Source organism: Mauremys reevesii, linkage group 1 (assembly GCF_016161935.1).
Source record: "Mauremys reevesii isolate NIE-2019 linkage group 1, ASM1616193v1, whole genome shotgun sequence".
Classification (NCBI taxonomy): Eukaryota; Metazoa; Chordata; order Testudines; family Geoemydidae; genus Mauremys; species Mauremys reevesii.
In genome coordinates, this window is record NC_052623.1 from 39,894,976 (window position 1) to 39,911,713 (window position 16,738).

The 16,738-nt window shown below is 42.5% G+C and overlaps 1 long non-coding RNA gene across 1 annotated transcript in view; it reads right to left on the bottom strand.

Annotated features, from left to right (window-relative positions):
• Positions 1 to 2,057: 2,057 nt before the first annotated feature.
• LOC120388396 overlaps positions 2,058 to 16,738 on the bottom strand; it is an 86,351-nt gene continuing 71,670 nt past the window's right edge. The window contains exon 3 of the long non-coding RNA XR_005590560.1: positions 2,058 to 2,291. This is a non-coding gene — a long non-coding RNA (uncharacterized LOC120388396). The remainder of the gene's footprint in view (positions 2,292 to 16,738) is intronic.

Below are 16,738 nucleotides of genomic sequence, written 5' to 3' on the forward strand. Positions count from 1 at the left end.
TAATAGATTGGTGAGGCATGATTTCACTTTTCAAAAGTCGTGTTGACTCTTTCCTAACAAATCTTATTCATATGTGTCTGATAATTCTGTTATTTACTATAGTTTCAACCACTTTTTCTGGTACTGAAGTTAGACTTGTAATTGCCAGGATCGCCTTTGGAGCCTTTAAAAAAAATTGGCATTAGATGGGCTGACAGACCTTTGTACCTGTCAGGAGTGCCAGTGACTTCAAAGGGGCTATAAAACATGCAAAATTTAACATCAAAAAAGGGACACCTTATCTATCTAATCATGCTGCACATCACCATCACAGGCACAGACCCCTCCTCCCTCCACTTCTGTGATGACATAACCTCTGGTGGAATTTCTGAAGTCCTCAAATATTGTTTTAAAGACTTCAAGTTACACAGAATCAACCATTTACTCTAGTTCTAACCTGCATGCCATGCTGCAGAGGAAGGCCAAACACCCCCAGGGTCTCTGCCAATCTGATGTGAGGTCCATCTTCTCAGACCCATATGTGGGACTGGGGCTGAAAATCCTGAACATGTCAAACTGTTACTTCAGAGCACAGTGCTATTATAAATAGGCCTTCTGAACTCAGTGGAGCTATTCATGTAGCTGATAACCTTTCTTCTTCCAAATAAGGATTTGAATTGAGTTAATATCATATTTCAATGCACAAAGGATTTGTTTAGTAAGTATACATGCTAAGAACTATTTATTTGGCATATGCAATCTGGTCAAGCCATGGCGTTCTTATCAACAATGTCCAGGGCACGAAGACCTCCAGGAAGTTGAGTTATTTTGCAGCCTTCAACAATGTATGTCATGGTTTATGGCTGCCCACATTGACATAGTGGACTGTCTCTATAACACCATCAAAATTCTGTTTCGGCACAAATTCCATGTCCAGTATGAAATCGGTTGAGAAGGCTCCATTCCCTTCATGGTAAATCAAACTTGGATTGACATTGAGTGGTGACTGAGACAAGATAATTATTTGTCACTTACTCTGTGGACCATGAAGCTCACCATGCATCCTCTACCATAAATCCCGGTAAACTTATCCACAATGGGTGCCATGGGGGCAGATGGCATGTGGTGGATCAAGCAAGTCTTTAATTAACAGTAGATGTGGCATATCACACAATTTTGTCACAAGCTTTGCTACACTTTCCTCTCTGTGAACACTGGGTGGAACAATACTGCAGGGAACTGGTAACCATGGTAGGAGGAGTAGATTTAAGTGTGCCTGAAATAATATACATGGTGGAATTAAGTTGTACATTGAGCATCCTTGTGTGAGACAAGTGAGCCCATCCTGAAGTGTAGTACTCTGCTGCTGAATAACAGAGTGCCAAGACTGAACTGCATAACATTTGGGCATTGGCGTCGCATGTCGTTCCAGACAGTTTTCCAAGCAGGTTGTTGCATGTTTTGACCTTAGTGACTGTCTTTGCAAGATGATCACAATATGTGAGAGTTTATCCAATGTGCCATCTAAATAGACTGGGTGTGAATTATGCTTTTTTCATGGACCACAGAACTATATTCAGCTCTTTGCCTACTAGTGCATGATGTAAATGGAAGACACTTGACACAATCTTACTCGCAGTTGGTATCAGGTGCCGCCAACAACAATAATTGGCCATCACCGCCATATCTGAATTAAAAAATGTTCTCAAGTATGTCAAGGGAGTGTGGCTGAGTGCCAAGGCATATGTCATAGGCATAAACAAACTTGCAAAACCTGGTATATGGTAGGTCATTCTAATATAAGTTGAATTACTTTGGAGATAATACTGATCCCTTAAGGGAGGCCATTCTTCTAGTGCCTCCAAGCACTTGTTCTATCACGAATATGCACACAAAAATGGTGATTTCTCAAAAACAGAGCTGTTGCACATACAAACTTACTTGGCATATTTATAGACAATTTCACCAAAAGGCCTGTGTGCCAGACTGTATCATATGCTGTGGTCAAGTCAAGAAAAACTGAACCAGTCTTCAGCTAATGTTGGAATCCATTTTTAATTAAAGTTGTAAGTGCCGGCACTTGATCACATGCACTGTGACGGTGACAAAAAACAGCTTCTTCTGGTGCCAGCATGCCTTCCACAGATGGTGAAATTCTTTGCAAAATCAGATGCTCAGGCACCTTAGAATATATGCTTAGAAGTGAAATTGGTCTGTAGCTCAAAGGCAAGTGTGGATCTTTCCCAGGTTTCAGCAAGGCAATGACATTCTCTTGGTGCCAGATTCTAGGCAGTCTGGATTCCCGCAGAATTCTGTTGAAAAACCAAAAAACCATTCCTGAGTGTGAGGACCCCAGATGTTTCATGAATTCAGGTGCAATTCTATCATATGTGGGAGCTGTACCCATTTTTAAATCATTCAGTACATTATCCAGTTCCAGACTAGATAATAGCTTCATATTACTATTGGCTGAATTACTCCTTAGGAAACACCTCCACTCATCATGTACCTATCATTTGACAACTCTGTTAACAGGAGCTTTGGCAACCTTTAACAGATAACTGGCAATCTAATTTGGACTAACTGCTGGCCTGCTTTGTGCACATAGATGTTGAGATGGACCTAGTCAATGAATTAAGCTCGAGCTCTTCTGCCTTGACTGTGTAACGTCAAACACCACTGTTGCTTCTTTCCATCAAGCCTGGCAAGCTGCCTCCAGTGATTCTATAAAATGGTCTGCAATCTCCGGATTATCTTATTCCTCATACTGCCACAGCAAGTCAGCACAATCCTCATTCAAACAAGGAATATACACGGGTTGGAAGCTGCATGGAATTGTTGCACTTGCAGCTTTAAAAATGGCACAATAGAAATGATAGTTTGTATCTTCCACGGAGATGATATTTAATGGAATGTTTATGATGCTCTCTTCTAAGTATTCAGTAAAGGAGCCCCAATCTGCCTTCCAGAAATTCCGTCCAAACTTTGGTACACTACTTATACGCAGAAGACTCATTCCCATCTGAATCAACGATGGACAATGTTGGCTATGTGGAAAATCATTAAGTACCATACACATGACTGGCTGCGGATGATTGGCAAACAATGTGAACCAGCGCAGATCAAGGCAATAGTCCCTATTCCAACATGTTGAATGAAAGGTACCACACTGCGTAGGGTCATGGACCAGTGTGAGACCATTCTTTTTTGCCCACTACAACAGTTGTTCACTGTTTGGGTCTGCAGTCACATATCCCCCTGGCTATGATGACTATCAAAGTCGCCAGTATACACTGCCAGATGCTTAAACCTTGGGAGAACTTGTCAACCCCATGTTTCACCCAGTGGCTTATATATATTTGCAATTTGAAATCCACCGACTTCAATCGTGTCACAAAAGGATGAAGATTCGATATGGACAACATCCAATATATCACTACAGATGCATGTGGCTCAGCGATGTTTCACATGAAGATCGCGACTTAACAGATCAAAACCAATTATCTTAACCCAATGTGCTTCATTCAGTGTGGTGTGAGTTTCTTGTAGACAAATAATGTCAGTTTGAACTTCCTTTACAAGAACAGCAATAAGTTCCCTCTTGGAGTAAGACAAACCTTCAACATTTATATGGAGTATCTTAAGTGCTGGACCTGTGTCTAGAACAGGAGTCGGCATCCTTTCAGAAGTGGTGTGCCGAGTCTTCATTTATTCACTCTAATTTAAGGTTTCACATGCCAATAATACATTTTAACATTTTTAGAAGGTCTCTTTCTATAAGTCTATAACATTGTTGTATGTAAAGTAAATAAGGCTTTTAAAATGTTTAAGAACCTTCATTTAAAATTAAATTAAAATGCAGAGCCCCCGGGACCAGTGGCCAGGACCCAGGCAGTCTGAGTCCCACTGAAAATCTAATCTAGCATAATTAGAGATTGCAGGGAAGTCTGTGGGTGCCTTACTCCCCTGAAAAGAAATACGGTGACCCTGAATAATTTTTCAAATAAATCTTGTTCTGTAGCTCATCCATGAGAAGTTTATTGCAAACGTCTGATGTAAAATTGGACTTACATCATATTGTGTAATCTGTTCCCTGACTTGTTGACTGGTGTTCTTATACTTGTTGACTGGTGTTCTTAAACACCTACAAAATCTCCACCAAGCATTCTCAAAACTACAGTACCCGCACGAGGAAATAAGGAAACAGATCAACAGAGCCAGACGTGTACCCAGAAGCCTCCTACTGCAAGACAAACCCAAGAAAGAAACCAACAGGACTCCACTGACCATCACATACATCCCCACCTAAAACCCCTCCAACGCATCATCAGGGCTCTACAACCCATCCTGGACAATGATCCCACACTTTCACAGGCCTTGGGTGGCAGGCCAGTCCTCGCCCACAGACAACCTGCCAACCTGAAGCATATTCTCACCAGTAACTGCACACTGCACCATAGTAACTGTAGCTCAGGAACCAATCCATGCAACAAACCTCGATGCCAACTCTGCCCACATATCTACACCAGCGACACCATCACAGGACCTAACCAGATCAGCCACACCATCATTGGTTCATTCACCTGCACGTCCACCAATGTAATATGCGCCATCATATGCCAGCAATGCCCCTCTGCTATGTACATCGGTCAAACTGGACAGTCTCTACGGAAAAGGATAAATGGACACAAATCAGATGTTAGGAATGGCAATATACAAAAACCTGTAGAAGAACACTTCAACCTCCCTAGCCACACAATAGCAGATCTTAAGGTGGCCATCCTGCAGCAAAAAAACTTCAGGACCAGACTTCTAAGAGAAACTGCTGAGCTTCAGTTCATCTGCAAATTTGACACCATCAGCTCAGGATTAAACAAAGACTGTGAATGGCTTGCCAACTACAGAACCAGTTTCTTCTCCCTTGGTTTTCACACCTCAACTGCTAGAACAGGGCCTCATCCTCCCTGATTGAACTAACCTCGTTATCTCTAGCTTGCTTCTTGCTTGCATATATATACCTGCACCTGGAAATTTCCACTACTTGCATCCGACGAAGTGGGTATTCACCCACGAAAGCTCATGCTGCAAAACGTCTGTTAGTCTATAAGGTGCCACAGGATTCTTTGCTGCTTTTACAGATCCAGACTAACACGGCTACCCCTCTGATACTTATACTAAGGGTTTCTAGTGAGAATATACACCATTATGAATTGGAAATTTGATTTCCACAAATATTCTGCAATAGCCACCATGTTTAATTGTTTCAGTGAATATTCCTTCCAAACTTGCTTAGTGGAATATTTGTGGAAAGCCAAAGGGGTGCAAATAGTGGTCAAAGTGTTTTGGTTTAAAAATGTCTGAGTACTTGTGGAAACTCTTCCAGATCTACTAGAGACAAAAAAGTAAGTAGGCACCATTTCATGCTTAAAATTACATGGCTTATGTTGTGGAAACAATATTAGGTGTTGTAGTAATACAAATATTAAAGAATAATACTGGTAGGGTTGATCAAAATTTTTCACCTTGGAAAATGTCTTTGTGAAAAATGAGATTTTTTTTCTCCATGGGAAAATGTCAAATTTACAGGTATTTTTCAATTTTTATGTTTCAGAACAAAAATGTCTTCACCAGGGCTTAGAGCAGAAGCTGAAAGTTAAACACATCTTTGATTCTTTTATTGAATCAGGGTCTTAGGCCCTAAACCTGCAGTCAGATAAGAACACAAGAATGGCCATGCTGGGTCTGACCAATGGTTCTTCTAGCCCTGTACCCTGCCTTCCAAAAGAGGAAAAGAGCTGCCAGATGGTGTCTTGTTGTGAGCAGACACCCTTCATTCCGCCTTAAGCCAGATGGTGACCTTGGGACAATTGCAGTGTGGGGGAGGGTGATAGGAAGTGGCCCAGGGAGAGCAGCCTTAAGCATCTCCTGGCAGTCAGATCACTGATAGCACTCAAAGGGCCCTGGGTCAGAGCCTGATGGAGTGGGAGGGCCCAGGCTTCTCTACCAACAATGCCGGGCAAGTCATGGGCTTAAGCCCTGACTACTAAGGAATGCTACCCTACCAACCAACCCCAGTGTGATGACTATCACAGACGCCATCATTTTGATTGTATAATTGGGCTTGCATTTTTCAATGTGCATTACTTTACGTTATCAACATTGTATTGAAATAAATTGAATTTCATCTGCCATTTTCTTGCATGATCACCTGGTTTTGTGAGATCCCTTTATTACTTATAATAGTCTCCTTTGGTATTCACTATTCTGAGTAATTTTATATCATCTGCAAACTTTGCTACTTCATTGTTTACTCATTTTCCCCAATCATTTATCAATATGTTGAACAGCTCCTGGGAAATCCTGCTATTTTCCTCTCTCCACTGTGAAAACTGACAAATTATTCTTACTCTCTGTTTCCTGTCTTTTAACAAGATACTGATCCATGAGAGGACCTTCTCTCTTATCCATGACTGCTTACTTTGCTTAAGAATCTTTGGTGAGGGACCATGTCAAAGGTTTACTGAAAGTCCAAGTACATCATATCGACTGGATTACCCTTGCCTACATGTTTGTTGACCCCCCCCTTCCTCCCAAAAAAGAATTCTAATAGATTGGTGAGGCATGATTTCACTTTTCAAAAGTCGTGTTGACTCTTTCCTAACAAATCTTATTCATATGTGTCTGATAATTCTGTTATTTACTATAGTTTCAACCACTTTTTCTGGTACTGAAGTTAGACTTGTAATTGCCAGGATCGCCTTTGGAGCCTTTAAAAAAAATTGGCATTAGATGGGCTGACAGACCTTTGTACCTGTCAGGAGTGCCAGTGACTTCAAAGGGGCTTTGGTGAGGTCCATCTGCCCAGACCCATATGTGGGACTGGGGCTGAAAAGCCTGAACCTTCAAACTGTTACTTCAGAGCACAGTGCTATTATAAATAGGCCTTCTGAACTCAGTGGAGCTATTCATGGCAACACCTATCACACAGGATTGGTAGGATAGAGCCAAATCCAGCTTCAGTGAAGTCAATGGGAATTTTGTCATTGTCCTCCTTGTGAGTAGATTTGGATTCTAACACTGTTGTGTAATCTTTGCCGCCCTCCAGATTGTGGTTAATTTCTGTTAGTTAAATGCAATCAACAAACTAAAAAACTTTAAAAACACAAATGTCAAGTATAGATACAACGTACAGGGAAAACAATGACATGGCTACCACTCTGAAATGTATAGGGAGAAGACAAATGTTTTGGGGGGATTGCAGAGTTCCTTGATACTTTTTCATCACACAAGCTGAAATGAGATAAATTAAGCTGTTACTGAGACTAAAGCCAGGAGGTTTAGACTGTCAGGAGGCAACTAAAAATGTAGAAGATTTATGGGAAAATAAGTCTTATAACTACAGATCTAATACTTTAGAGACTGAGTATATGATCAGGTTTTTTATCATACAAAACTCTGTCTTGGATTCTTCCAGTAATGCAACAGCAATATTTCCCTGTCTGATCATAACTCACAAAAAAATCTATTTTGAGAAATCCATAGTGGTTTTCAACCTTCCGGTTTATGAAAAGGAATATTAGCCATTAAAAAGTGTTTTATAAACATTTGATAGCAAATTATGTTCAAATACATTTTGTTGCATTTAGCAAGGTAGCTTTTGCAGTTTTCAGTGTCTGGATTTTTTTTACTAGTTTCCTTTCTTAATGGGTCTAAATTAGGGCTGTCGATTAATCGCAGTTAACTCAAGCAATTAACCCAAAAAAGTAATCACAATTATTTGCAGTATTAATCACACTGTTAAACAGTAAAATACCAATTGAAATTTATTAAATATTTTGGATGTTTTTCTACATTTTCAAATATATTTATTTCTATTACAACACAGAATACAAAGTGTACAGTGCTCATCTTATATTATTTTTATTACAAATATTTGCACTGTAAAAATGATAAACAAAAGAAATAGTATTTTTCAATTCACCTCATACAAGTACTGTAGTGCAATCTCTTTATTATGAAAGTGCAACATACAAATGTAGATTTTTTTTTGTTGCATAACTGCACTCAAAAACAAAACAATGTAAAACTTTAGTGTCTTCAAGTCCACTCAGTCCTACTTCTTGTTCAGCCAATCGCTAAGACAAACAAGTTTGTTTATATTTACAGGAGATAATGCTGCCCACTTCTTATTTACAATGTCACCTAAAAGTGAGAACAGGCATTTGCATGGCACTTTTGTAGCTGGCATTGCAAAATATTGTTTTGTTGTTTTATTTTTGAATGCAGTTATTTTTTGTACATAATTCTACATTTCTACGTTCAACTTTCATGATAAAGAGATTGCACTACAGTACTTGTATTAAGTGAATTGAAAAATACTATTTTATTTTTACAGTGCAAATATTTATAATAAAAAATAAATATAAGGTGAGCACTGTACGCTTAGTATTTTGTGTTAAAATTGAAAACAATATATTTGAAAATGTGGGAAACATCCAAAAATATTTAAATAAATGGTATTCCATTATGTTTAACAGTGCAAGTAATCGCACAATTAATCATGATTATTTTTTTAATCGTGCGATTAGTCATGATTAACTTTTTTAATCGCTTGACGGTCCTAGTCTAAATCATTTACTGTAGTTACTCACATTGATTTTTTTATAGCATTCATATATGAAGCAATAGGTTGCCTCATATCTTAAATGTGTACACTGACTTTAAAATGGCATAACACTTTGTGTAAACTATTCAACAAGCAAGTGCATGCTATTTGTAAAAGATTCGTTTCAAAGGGACTTACAGCACCAGTGGTGAATTGACAGGTTATATAAAACATATTTTCAAAAGCAAATACTAGCCATGGGATTTACAGTGAAGGCAAACCGTTCACTACTGATTTGTGTGCTTAGTGATTAACTCTGTATTCTCAAACTCTGTTTAAGTCAGTAACACGTGAAAATATGAAAAAATATGGAGTTTGGTGATTAATTTTGTGGATTAATTTTTAATGCAACTTGAACTGCGGAATGCAATGCAACAACAAAGTAACCGTTGCCTGCCTAAGGGTTAGATTGTGATTGACATGACTCTACAAGGCCATAGTAGGAGACTAGAGGTTTTGCTGCATTAGGGCTACCTGTTTTTTCACTCCAAGTGTTGGTGGGAGCTACTGAGTGGAGAGGGGAGAACACAGAGCTATGGCTCCTCCCCTTCTACTTGCTGCACAAAAAGCTAGCTGACCATATGGGGGGAAATGAGCTGTCATTTGAAAATGGCTATTATAAATTACTTCCCCACAGCACAACCAAGGAGTAGGTGACAAACTCTACCTATGAGGAGTATCTCTGACTCAAAATGCTTCCTGGGGCAGTGCAGTTATACAATCTGTCCCGGGACGGAGCTGAAGAGTCACAGTCTAGCCCTTGGCAATTAAAATTATGAAATTCAAAATATGTAACTCAACTAAAGGTTTGTCTACACTGCAAACCACTTGTGGTGGCATGTAGGGCATGTAGCTATGTGCCACAGTACAAGCAGGCTGCATCCACGCTGCGGCATAGAGCTGCACATGTCAGCGAAAGACTCTGGTGTGGGGTAAAAGCTCCCTGTGGTGGGGAAAGATTCCGGCACCAGGGAGGCACAGGACACTACACTGGTAAAAAGAGCGATGTAGGTGAGGGAGGCATTGCTTGGGAGAGTGGGCATGTCTCTTCTCTACTCTACTAAGCAGTGCCTCACCCTCTACAATGGTATTTATACCTGTGCTGGGGCAGCATGTAGCATAGGTACTCTACATGCCTCCAAAAAGAATGTGCAGCGTAGACTATCTTAGGAGACATCACTGCATGCGACTATCCAATGCAACTGCAAATGTTCACAATGGTGGGCACCCTTTGGCGAATGCAGGTATCACCTGTAATTGTGTAGTTGCACCTTTCTTTACTTGATTGCAGGTACAGACCAGGTAGTTAGTTGGAGATGCAATTACTCTCATCTGAACCTGCTGCCATTCACTTTGGACCTGATTCTACCAATCTTACATGTACTGAATTGTATCTTACTTCATGAGTGGATCCATCATACCTCTAACTGCCCTATTTGTACCTTCAATTAGGTAATGTCACATGATCCTAATTATCTGGCCCAAAGGCTATTATGATATTAACACAATACAGACAAAGCAGATGTTCTTTTATTGGAATTTGGTAGCTTATTTGGTTACCATCCTCTCCCCATTTGAAATGATTACATAAGAAATCAGGTCTGATTCTGTATCTTTTAAGCCAGGTGCTGCCCTAATATTGAACATCTGTGCTTCTTGATTGAACAAATGCAAACTGATTGTTGACAGCAAAGGATACATTGATTTGATTTGGTAACATTGGCAGAAGGCATAACTCTTAAGCTCTCCAGAAAATGCATTGGCAACATGGTTGATCTGTGTTTTCAAAGACAGATTTAAAACTATACTTTTGCCAGGTGCAGATATAAATCAATGGAAGGATTTTCTTGTAAACACAATGCAAGAGACAAGCATTCATCTTCCTCCTTTTCTCATTTTATGTGTAGCCTAGGTATGTATCAGACAGAAATAACCATCCAAATATAGGTTCCTAAAATGGCCTCAAAAACAATGGAAAGAACTATAAAACACTTGGCTTCCTTTCTAACAACAGTACTGAGGAAACTGTAATGTGTAAAAGTAACCATTTCAATTAAACTATTTTACCTCATTCAAATATACCAATATTTCTGCCACATGGATTCTTTAGGTAGCTGAATCCAGTATTTAGTGAACTATTATGGAGAAATGTATTTAGAATTAAGCTGTCAGTACAGTCTTGTTTATGCAGTAACTGTGGTCTATGTCCCCAATATGTTGTGTTATTGCTACCGGACAGCACAGTTTCTGGACACCTATGTCCTCAAGTGGTCACTGTTTGAAGTTGCTCCGAGATTTGAAATATTAGAAATGGCCCCACTGAAGATGGTGAATAGGAAGCAGCTGAAGTGGACAGAGACGCATAAGGGGCCACTGACCTGACCATTTGAGCTGGTGTCTGATTACGGGGTAGAAACTAGAAGGGCGGACGACATACCAGGGGTGGCATCATGGTTCTAGCCAGTGATAGACCTCCTTTGCGGGGCGGGGGCGTTGCTAGTGGTCAATCCCAAGAATTCTAAGAATGTCCTCATTGGCAAGTGCGCAGTACAAAGGAGAAGCAGGCTTCTTCCTGCTGCACCCTTGTCATTGCAAACATCTTATCCCCCCTGTCATGGCATTGCTGTCCCTATAAGGGGAGTCCAGGCCCATGAGGAGCTAATTTAAGGGGAATAAACCCACGTATTCAGTTAATTGAATGATGATCACCTGATACTGATAAAAGGCCATCAGGGATCTCTTGCAGGAAGATGGTCACAGAGAAAAGCTCTCCTAAGGGATGGGGGCTCCTGGAGACTACAGGCCCCAAGGAAGAGGACTGTATAACCCCAAGCCCAATGGGAGAAAGACTTTATTTCAAGGTTATTTTGATTTAATAAAGTAGACCCCACCCCAGCAGAGGAATTTTATCTGATATCCTTTTGTACTGTGCAGAGTTCTGCTTTGAGAAAAGAGAAGTTGAGGCAGTGAATGCCACACTAGGTCAGCAGGGGGTGCTATAGCACAGGCACAGCCTGACACAGTCCCTTTCCCCTCTGTTGATTGGTTGCATGGGTTTGTTAATAACCTTGGTGTGGGGTTATGCATCATGAGGTGTTTTGTAGTCATTGGTTTATATGGGTAAAAATGAATTTAGAAGCTCACATTGTTAATATACAATTTAGTTGCTGAATCAGCACAAGTTCGTATAATTTACGAATTTATTTTACAGGATCACACCTTTGGATAGCTAATCCTGGCAGCAGCACATAGATTCCACTTGGCAGGGCTAGAATTATTAGAGATGGAAGTTAGGTCTCATGACCCCACTGGAATTGGATTGAGTCATACAATATTCTTCATGCTACTACAGCCCTTGAAATATTGTGCCCCAGTTACAGCTGTGGGTTTAAGTGGGCTGGCTATGTCAGGATGATTGGGATTATAGCACTGAATTGGGGAAAAGACCAGTGATAAGATGGGGTGGTGGTTGTCTTCCAGTCTGATAATGGGACTGGGAAACGTTGCCTTTAGGAGTTATCTTGTTTGATTAAAGGTTATATTAAAGTTGCAGCCACTTGACCAAAATTCCAATGCCTGTCATTTTACTTCTTGCATTTGAACATTCAGATGATCGCACAGCTATGTGGATGTGTATAATGTGGATATGCAATATATGGCCAGATATTTAAACACTGGCCTTCCTGTCCACGCAATTTACAAGCACAGATTGAGGACACAGTTGCACACCCATAATTATAGCTGATGCAACTTATGCCATTTATATTTAAAGTACGTGATTATACCCAGCATCCTCACTGCATTGCTGTCTTATGCTGGTGTAATGCCACACAACTGGAGTAATGCAGTGGTGAATCCATCCCTATAACTCTAAATGACAAATTGTCTGCACAATTATTTGTGCTTACAAAATTGGTGAAGGAAAAAAGAGGTCCAAATAAGGCTAAGCTGTAAAATCAAGCCCATATTGTATATTCAAATATTTGTTTTTTTGTCTGTTGTTCTTTTCTCATTTGTTTCTTCCTATTTTTAACTGTCAACATTTGATCAAATATCTAAAAACTGTATTTTTACAAAATGTTTTCCCAGTGCCTTTTTCCACAACACACACAACCTTTACCTGGTAATAGATCTGGATATCAAACACCTATCAAACTATCTACGTAATTTGAAGGTCAAACAACCAATCAGTAGAAGCAAATAATGGGTGTTTCAACTCCTGTATATTTCTTTTCACCAATACCCTTTTTCACCCATGTTCTCTTTACTTAGTGAAAGCTGAATATATAGGAGAAATTAAACTATTTTTGAATTTGGTTCTTAGCAATTGTAGACACCTACCAACCCAGACTATTGTGGTTTGCAGACTTTAATTATATCTTGGGGTTCTGCCCTCCTCTCTCTTAGGGTGTCCTGACTTTCTCTCTTCTCCTCACTTCCTGCTAGCATTTTCCTGGTGTCCAGGCTGAGTCTCAGGCTGCCTCCCCCCTCCCCTCCTTGCAGGTTGCTCCCTCCTCCCTCTCCCTCAGTCTTAAAGGTGTCTGCAGCCTCTCCCAGCAGCCCCTGGAAGGCTTCTCAGCTCATTCCCTCAGCTGACCTGGGTAACGCCTCCCCTCTACCCTCAGCAGCCTCCTCTCCCCCTCTGTTTGACCTGTACAGGGTTTTATGCTCTCCTACACCTGCTTCCTACACTGTGGTTTGGCTGTCCGCTCTGAGAGGAACCCTTAACCCACCTGCTTCCATGCCCCGTTGCCTCCCTTGACTTTCGTAGCTGGTTGAAAAGACCTGTTGAACAAAACTCCTGGGTTGGCAACTTGGTCCTTGTTCTGTTCTGAGTCATTTGTTCTACTTTGGAGGCATGTCTGTTGGGGTGACAGGAACCTTTCTTTGTTTTGGTGGATTTCTCTTTGGGAGCATGGTCCGTGAGTTGGCATTTTTTCCTTTGAAGAACGCATGTGATTTCCTGGGCTATTTAGTAGCTTTCAGGAGGGCTTCTTGTTCTTCGTTTCCACCTCCGTTCACAGTTTTGTTGCTGAGGAACAGGACTTCCTGTTCTTCCTTTCGGCATTCTGTGTCCTTCCGGTCCCACTTCCACTTTCTGAGGCTACCGGCTGCAACGCCTCTCCCCTCCAGTTGCTTCCTTTCACTCAGCACTGGTGACCATTTACCTATATCTGGGCCACTCTGCCCGCAGCGCGGCCCCGCAAGACCATTTCCATCGCTCTGGTGCAGAAAACCTGTCTCCCATCTGGGCCAGCCAGCCCTTCCAGGTCAGAGAGCGGAACCGCCTGTAGTAAACAGCCAGGTCAGGCCGCTGGGCTCCCTTGAACTAGTTGGGGGGACCTGCTACCCCACCCTATATGGCCCAGGTATTTTGCTCTACTGCAGCCCAATTGCGCATGGTCAGAGGATTTGCAGTCAGCCCTGCCCCACCTGAGTGTATGCTTTTTCAAATCTTTTGCAGTTATATCCCCCAGTCTTGGACTATGGGCTGGTATTTCCAAGATTGCCTCCCTGCCCCTTGCCCCCTCTTGCCATAGCTGTGTCCAGGACTGCTTCCACCAGATCCTGCAAGGCAGGGTATAACGTGTTAATGATGATGAGATACAGTCCCTCTGGAGTTGAAAAGGCTGTCTGCCCTGAGTGCTTAGTAGTGAGAGTCAAGTCTGGACAAAAAAGGGGCCATGTTAGACAAACGGTGCTCCAGTGTATTGATACAGTCCAGTGGAGTTTGCGGGTCTGTCTGAGGTTTATGTCGTGATCACATCTCAATGGAGGCCGCATTTGTGCATCCGTGTCATACGTGACCACAATAAGTTGACATCAACATTTTCACTGGGCCATTCAAAATCCCTCATCATTCCATTTCCTCCTCTCACAGCAGGCTGGTTTGACAGGAACTCTTCACACCCGATTCATTTTCTTGACTCATTCACTTCTCCAGCTCTGACTTTCGCTCTTCTCTGCCTTACCCCTTGATCTCTTATGGCTTTTTGAGAACCTTGTCCTCTTTCTTTTGCTCATGGATGTCCTCTGCTCTTTTTCTGGCCACACTTCCTCTGGCCAGGGATCGCCCAGGGAGCCTGTCCGCACCTTGTGGCATTTCTCCAACACCTGCTGCCTCTGGTCAGCTGGGAGTTTGCCCATTGCCAGGAGGCAGGTTGAACCAGCTCCGGTGACAGGCAGGTCAGGTTCATGCGGGAGGGGGTTCTGCTTGGGACAATCTGTCTTTTCTCTCTCTTGTGGCTGGTGTTTCAACAGACCTGTCATTGCTCTTTGGCCTCGCTCTGGTTTCAACAGGTTCACATGATCTCTCCCCTGGGCTTTTGGCCCCTGCCATCTGGGCTTTTGCTCGCCTCTGCCAACGGCTTCTATTACCTGCTGTGGCTCTCTCGTACTGGCCTTCCTTGGGCTCTCTGATTGTAATATGGTTTGTTCCCCCCTCTGGATGTTTCTCTCTTTGTTCTGCTGTCTGGCCCTGACTTTTATTTTTGCATCTTTTCAGCAACACATGTGTGTTCTCCGATTTCTTCTCAGCACTTGTTCCCTCCTTCGCTGTTCCTTGGCAATATATGATGATTCGGTGGTCTGGTATCCTCCTTGATACACCAGAAACCTTCTCCAAAGTCGCGTTTGCCGGCAGTTCATGCTAACGTTAGCGAACGGAGGTGGCACATCGCCTCCAGTTCCTGATGTCCACCTCCTGGCGTCATGGGTATTCAACATGCAATTATGCGTAGCAGTGCCGACCCCCTTTCATCATAGCGGATAGTATGATCATGTATGATCCTGTGGAGCATATCATTCAGTGGATGATATTGATTTCTTGGGCGTAGTGTTATGTGGTGCATGATCTGTCAGCATTTATCTATTTAGTATAGCTAATTTTTTGCTAAAGTGTTTAGCTATGGTCTTGCTCTGCTTTTCGGGGTAATGGCTCGCGATGGAAGCATGGCGCTGGCGCTGACTTCAGTCTGGGAGGCCCAGTGAGGGCCCCAGCTGGGGTCCGGTGGGGGCCGCTAATAATGTATGCTCTGCCGGGAGCCACAACTTTCAGCGAGCTACTAATATTGCCTCCCTCAAAACCGGTGTAACTGGCATTCTGGTTCAATACCTAGGAGCGGGTCGGACTGTGTGCTTCGCATTCTGGACAGGCAGGCTACCTCTGTTATCTGCATACCAGGGTTTTAGAAACACTCCGCTGCTGTGAGCCTGGCTTGGCACGCCTCTGATCCTCCCCAGTCCGATATGTATGTCCACGATATCGGACTTCTTCTGTGACACCACAGGGACACGGATACTCGGACACATTTGATTCATACATACTCTGGCTCTCCCAACGCTCTTCCTGGGATCCTCCACCTCTCCCTTGTTCACTTTGACTCATTCTGATCTGTCTGATCATCTCTGTCATTCTTCCTGAGTGAAGTCCAAAATTGCTCAGCCCAGTTCTGATCCTCCCACTCTCCTCCTGTCCCCCCCCCCCTCTGGGCCAACTCTCCCCTGGAACTGGCCTGCTTTCCCCCTGCCCCAACTGCTGCCCTCCCCTCCCTGTTGGGGGCTCTCTCTCCTGAGTTCTCAAGCTCCTCCTTCTTCTGATGCCCCCTCCTCCCTCGCTCTTCTTGAAGGCTGGTCTTGCTTTCCTCCTCTTCCTGTCTTCCTCAAATTCCTGGGGTGTTTGCTAAGGCTTGAGGCCATCCCATTGCTCTCCTGAGTCCCTGTGTTATCTCTCTCTGGAGGACTCTGGGGGACTTTCGGGACCACCCCAAAGTCTCTGGAGTTGAGGACTGGGGACTGGATTTCTATTTTTCCCTTCCACCCACCATCACTTTTCACCCTCTGGGTTTCTATTTTCACTGATGGTCGGATTAGAATTTACATCCCCATGGACCAGGATATCCCTGACCGCTTGGCCCCGATATCCCATGATACTACCCGACCAGACCAGCTTTCAGCTGACCAGCGTGACTGCACTTCCTATATCTAGCAACTTCCTTTTCCTTCATTCATTTTAACTTGATCTATATCTATGACTCTTCTAGATTTTACTACTACTATACTCTTACAGGACTCCATGACTGACTAGATTTTCCA